This window comes from Oncorhynchus masou, chromosome 11, assembly GCF_036934945.1.
Source record: "Oncorhynchus masou masou isolate Uvic2021 chromosome 11, UVic_Omas_1.1, whole genome shotgun sequence".
In the NCBI taxonomy this organism is placed as follows: domain Eukaryota; kingdom Metazoa; phylum Chordata; class Actinopteri; order Salmoniformes; family Salmonidae; genus Oncorhynchus; species Oncorhynchus masou.
Window position 1 is genome coordinate 32327490 of NC_088222.1, and position 6831 is coordinate 32334320.

Genomic DNA, 6831 nt, shown 5'->3' on the forward strand with positions numbered 1-6831 from the left:
AGTGCTAGCCTCCCTACACTGGCTTCCTGTCAAAGCAAGGGCTGATTTCAAGGTTTTACTGCTAACCTACAAAGCATTACATGGGCTTGCTCCTACCTATCGCTCTGATTTGGTCCTGCCGTACATACCTACACGTACGGTATGGTCACAAGACGCAGGCCTCCTAATTGTCCCTAGAATTTCTAAGCGAACAGCTGGAGGCAGGGCTTTTTATGGAACGGTCTGCCTTCCCATGTCAGAGACGCAAACTCGGTCTCAACCTTTAAGTCTTTACTGAAGACTCATCTCTTCAGTGGGTCATATGATTGAGTGTAGTCTGGCCCAGGAGTGCGATGGTGAACGGAAAGGTTCTGGAGCAAGAAACCGCCCTTGCTGACTCTGCCTGGCCGGTTCCCCTCTTTCCACTGGGATTCTCTGCCTCTAACCCTATTACAGGGGCTGAGTCACTGGCTTACTGGGGCTCTCTCATACCGTCCCTGGGAGGGGTGCGTCACCTGAGTGGGTTGAGTCACTGATGTGGTCATCCTGTCTGGGTTGGCGCCCCCCCTTTGGGTTGTGCCGTGGCGGAGATCTTTGTGGGCTATACTCAGCCTTGTCTCAGGATGGTAAGTTGGTGGTTGAAGATATCCCTCTAGTGGTGTGGGGGCTGTGCTTTGGCAAAGTGGGTGGGGTTATATCCTTCCTGTTTGGCCCTGTCCGGGGGTGTCATCGGATGGGGCCACAGTGTCTCCTGACCCCTCCTGTCTCAGCCTCCAGTATTTATGCTGCAGTAGTTTATGTGTCGGGGGGCTAGGGTCAGTTTGTTATATCTGGAGTACTTCTCCTGTCCTATTCGGTGTCCTGTGTGAATTTAAGTGTGCTCTCTCTAATTCTCTCTTTCTTTCTCTCTCTCTGAGGACCTGAGCCCTAGGACCATGCCTCAGGACTACCTGACATGATGACTCCTTGCTGTCCCCCGTCCACCTGGCCGTGCTGCTGCTCCAGTTTCAACTGTTCTGCCTTATTATTATTGGACCATGCTGGTCATTTATGAACATTTGAACATCTTGGCCATGTTCTGTTATAATCTCCACCCGGCACAGCCAGAAGAGGACTGGCCACCCCACATAGCCTGGTTCCTCTCTAGGTTTCTTCCTAGGTTTTGGCCTTTCTAGGGAGTTTTTCCTAGCCACCGTGCTTCTACACCTGCATTGCTTGCTGTTTGGGGTTTTAGGCTGGGTTTCTGTACAGCACTTTGAGATATCAGCTGATGTACGAAGGGCTATATAAATACATTTGATTTGATTTGATACAGAGCTCTAGCATTCCTCTGTGGAGATGGGAGAACCTTGCAGAAGGACAACCATCTCTGCTGTATTCCAACTATCAGGCAGTTATGGAAGACTGGCCAGATGGAAGCCACTCCTCAGTAAAAGACACATGACAGCCTGCTTGGAGTTTGCCAAAAGGCATCTAAAGACTCTCAGACAATGGGAAACAAGATTCTCTGGTCTGATGAAACCAATATTGAACTCTTTGGCCTGAATGCCAAGCGGCACGTTTGGTGGTGGCAGCATCATGCCGGGGGATGTTTTTCAGCAGCAGGAACTGGGAGATTAGTCAGGATCGAGGAAAAGATGAACGGAGTAAAGTACATAGAGATCCTTGATAAAAACCTGCTCCAGAGGACTCAGTACCTCAGATTGGGGCGAAGGTTCGCCTTCCAAAAGGACAACGAACCTAACCACACAGCCAAGACAATGCAGGAGAGGCTTCGGCCAAGTCTTTGAATGTCCTTGAGTGGCCCAGCCAGAGCCTGGACATGAACCCGATCGAAGATCTCTGGAGAGACCTGAAAATAGCTGTTCAGCGATGCTCCAGATCCAACCTGACAGGGCTTGAGAGGATCTGTAGAGAAGAATGGGACAAAGTCCCCAAATACAGTTGTGCCAAGCTTGTAGCATCGTACCCAAGAAGTCTCGAGGCTGTAATCTCTGCCAAAGGTGCTTCGACAACGTACTGAGTAAAGGGTCTGACTACTTATGTAAATGTGATATTTCCGTTTTTATTATTTGTAAATTAGCAAAAAATGCAAAAAAAAACGTTTTTGTCATAATTGTGTATTGTGTGTAGACTGAACACCTGCTCTTTCCATGACATAGACTGACCACGTGAATCCAATCTAGGTGAAAACTATGATCCCTTTGTAACGGCGTTCATCGTTTGTCGAAAGAAGGTCGGACCAAAATGCAGCGTGTTGGTTACTCATGTTCTTTAATGGAACAAATGACGATACACGAAATAACTTATAAATACAAAAAACAACAAAACGGAACGTGAAACCTATTACAGCCTATCTGGTGAACACTACACAGAGACAGGAACAATCACCCACGAAATACAAAGTGAAACCCTGGCTACCTAAATACGGTTCCCAATCAGAGACAACGAGAATCACCTGACTCTGATTGAGAACCACCTCAGGCAGCCAAGCCTATACAACACCTCTACTCAGCCGCAATCCCAAATACTACAAAAAACCCCAATATGAAATACAACAACATAAACCCATGTCACACCCTGGCCTAACCAACTAATTAACGAAAACACAAAATACTCCCGGACGCACCTCAAAACCATAGGGAGGGTCCGGGTGGGCGTCTGTCCATGGTGGCGGTTCCGGCTCGGGACGTAGACCCCACTCCATAAATGTCATAGTTCCTCCTTTTCGCGTCCTGGGATGATCCACCCTCGCTGCCGACCATGGACGAATAGTCCTCACCCAGAACCCCACTGAACTGAGGAGCAGCTCGTGACTGAGGGGCAGCTCGGGACTGAGGCAGCTCGGGACTGAGGGGCAGCTCGGGACTGAGGGGCAGCTCGGGACTGAGGGGCAGCTCGGGACTGAGGGGCAGCCCAGTACTGAGAGGAAGGGTCTGGCTGACTGGCAGATCTGGAAGAGTCTGGCAGACTGGCGGCTCTGGCTGCTTCATGCTGACTGACGGCTCTGGCTGCTCCATGCTGACTGGCGGCTCTGGCTGCTCCATGCTGACTGGCGGCTCTGGCTGCTCCATGCAGATTGACAGCTCTGGCGGCTTCTTGCAGACTGACAGCTCTGACTGTTCCATGCAGACTAACAGCTTTGGCAGCTCCTTGCCGACTGGCAGCTCCTTGCAGACTGGCAGCTCCTTGCAGACTGGCAACTCCATGCAGACTGGCAACTCCATGCAGACTGGCAACTCCATGCAGACTGGCAACTCTGGCTGCTCCAAGCAGACTGACAGCTCTGGCTGCCCCATGCAGACTGGCAGCTCTAGCTTCTCCATGCAGACTGGCAACTCTGGCTGCTCCATGCAGACTGGCAGCTCTAGCTGCTCCATGCAGACTGGCAGCTCTAGCTGCTCCATGCAGACTGGACAGCTCTAGCTGCTCAATGCCGACTGGACAGCTCTAGCTGCTCAATGCAGACTGGCAGCTCAGGCTGCTCCGAACAGGCAGGAGGCTCCGGCAGCGCTGTAGAGGAGGAAGGCTCTAGAAACGCTGAACAGGCGGGAGACTCCGACAGCGCAGGAGAGGGAGAAAGCGCTGGCTGCGCTGAACAGGCGAAGCGCACTGAAGGCCTGGTGCGTGGTACTGGAACTGGTGGTACTGGATCGAGGACACGCACAGGAAGCCTGGTGCGGGGAGCTACCATCGTAGGACTGGTGTGTGAAGGTGGCACAGGATGGACTGGACCGTGAAGGTGTAATGGAGAGCCTGAGAGCAGGACTGGCACAGGACGTGCAAGGCTAGGTAGGTACACAGGAGGCCTAGTGCGTGAGGCTGGCACATTTTTCACCAGCCGACTAACACGCACCTCAGGACTAGTATGGAGCGCTGACCCAGGTGCCATTAAATCCCCGACACGCTCCGTCGGACGAATCTTATACCTAAAGCACCAAACTAGCAACTCCCTCATTACTCTCTCCTCCAATTTCCCCATTAACTCCTTCACAGTCTCTGCTTCGCTCACCTCCAACACCGGTTCTGGTCTCCTCCTTGGCTCCTCACGATAAACAGGGAGAGTTGGCTCAGGTCTGTCTCCTGACTCAGCCACTCTCCCTCTGAGCCCCCCCCAAGAAATTTTTGGGGCTGATTTTCTGGTTTCGCTCTGCGCCGCCGTGTCACTCTTTTCGACTCCATTATCCTATAGCCCTCTTCGCACTGCTCCAGCGAATCCCAGGCGGGCTCCGGCACTCTCTCTGGGTCGGCCGCCCACCTGTCTATTTCTTCCCACGTCGTATACTCCAATCCTCTGCTGTCCATAACGTCCTCCCTTCGCTGCTCCAGCTACCTGTTAACACGCTGCTCGGTCCGTGTGTGGTGGGTGATTCTGTAACGGCGTTCTTCGTTTGTTGAAAGAAAGTCGGACCGAAATGCAGCGTGTTGGTTACTCATGTTCTTTAACGGAACAAATGACGATACACGAAATAACTTATAAATACAAAAAACAACAAAACGGAACGTGAAACCTATTACAGCCTATCTGGTGAACACTACACAGAGACAGGAACAATCACCCATGAAATACAAAGTGAAACCCTGGCTACCTAAATACGGTTCCCAATCAGAGACAACGATAATCACCTGACTCTGATTGAGAACCGCCTCAGGCAGCCAAGCCTATACCACACCCCTACTCAGCCGCAATCCCAAATACTACAAAAAAACCCACTATGAAATACAACAACATAAACCCATGTCACACCCTGGCCTGACCAACTAATTAACGAAAACACAAAATACTAAGACCAAGGCGTGACACCCTTATTGATGTCACCTGTTAAATGCACTTCAATCAGTGTCGATGAAAGGGAGGAGACAGGTTAAATAAGTATTTTAAGTCTAGGGACAATTGAGACATGGATTGTGTATGTGTGCAATTCAGAGGGTGAGTCGGCAAGACAAAAAAAAGTGAGTGCCTTTAAATGGGGTATTGTAGTAGGTGCCAAGTGCACCGGTTTGTGTCAATAACTGCAATGCTGCTGGGGTTTTCACGCTCAACAGTTTCCCGTCTGTGTCAAGAATGGTCAACCACCCAAAGGACATCCAGCCAACTTGACACAACTGTGGAAAGCATTCGAGTCAACATGGGCCAGCATCTCTATTGGATGATTTCAATACCTTGTAGAGTCCATGCCCTGACCAATTGAGGCTGTTCTGAGGCCAAGGTTAGGAAGGTGTTCCTAATGTTTGGTATAATTAGTGTACATGCATTAGTCTATAATGTGCACCAACATGGATAGATAGGCCTATACAGTGCCTGGCAAAAGTATTCATCCCCCTTGGTGTTTTTCTGATTTTGTTGCATTACAACCTGTAATTTTAATTGATTTTTATTTGGATTTCATGTAATGGACATACACAAAATAGTCCAAATTGGTGAAGTGAAATGAAAACAATAACTTGTTTCAAAAGAATCTAAACATTTAAAAATGGAAAAGCGATGCTTAAATTTTTATTTTATTTTACTAGGCAAGTCAGTTAAGAACAAATGTTTATTTACAATGATGGCCTTAGGAACAGTGGGTTAAATGCCTTGTTCAGGGGAAGAGTGAAAAATGTATACCATGTCAGCTCGGGGATTCGAGGGTATTATCTAGGGTACCTGCCACCCCATTTGAATTCATCCGCTTTGCTATGAAGCCCCTAAATAAGATCTGGTGCAACCAATTACCTTCAGAAGTCACATAATTAGTTAAATAAAGTCCACCTATGTGCAATCTAAGTGTCACATGATCTGTCACATGATCTCAGTATATATATACCTGTTCTGAAAGGCCCCAGAGTCTGCAACACCACTAAGCAAGGGGCACCACCAAGCAAACGATGCTATGAAGACCAAGGAGCTCTCCTAACAGATCAGGGACAAAGTTGTGGAGAAGTAAAGATCAGGGTTGGGTTATAAAACGATCCAAAACTTTAAACATCCCACGGAGCACCATTCAATCCATTATTTTAAAAATGGAAAGAATATGGCACAACAACAAACCTACCAAGAGAGGGCCGCCAACCAAAACTCACAGACCAGGCAAGGAGGGCATTAATCAGAGGCAATAAAGAGACCAAAGATAACCGTGTAGGAGTTGCAAAGCTCCACAGCGGAGATGGGAGTATTTGTCCATAGGACCACTTTGAACCGTACACTCCACACAGCTGGGCTTTACGGAAGAGCGACCAGAAAAGAGCCATTGCTTAAAGAAAAAAATAAGCAAACACGCCAAAAGGCATGTGGGAGATTCCCCAAACATATGGAAGAAGGTAATCTGGTCAGATGAGGCTAAAATTTAGCTTTTTGGCCATCAAGGAAAACGCTGTGTCTGGTGCAAACCCAACACCTCTCATCACCCAGAGAACACCATTTCATCGGCAGGGACTGGGAAACTGGTCAGAATTGAAGGAATGATGGATGGTGCTAAATACCGGGACATTCTTGAGGGAAACCTGTTTCAGTCTTCCAGAGATTTGAGATGAGTACAGAGGTTCAACTTCCTGCAGGACAATGACCCTAAGCATACTGCTAAAGCAACACTCAACTGGTTTAAGAAGAAACATTTAAATGTCTTGGAATGGCTTCGCCAAGCAAGCTTGGCAAGCTAGGCAAGAATCTGTGGTATGACTTAAAGATTGCTGTACACCAGCAGGACCCATCCAACTTGAAGGAGCTGGAGCAATTTTGCCTTGAAGAATGGGCAAAAATTCCAGTGGCTTGATGTGCCAAGCTTTTGAGACATTCCCCAAGAGACGTGCAGCTGTATTTGCTGCAAAAGGTGGCCCTACAAAGTATTGACTTTGGGGTGGTGAATAGTTCAA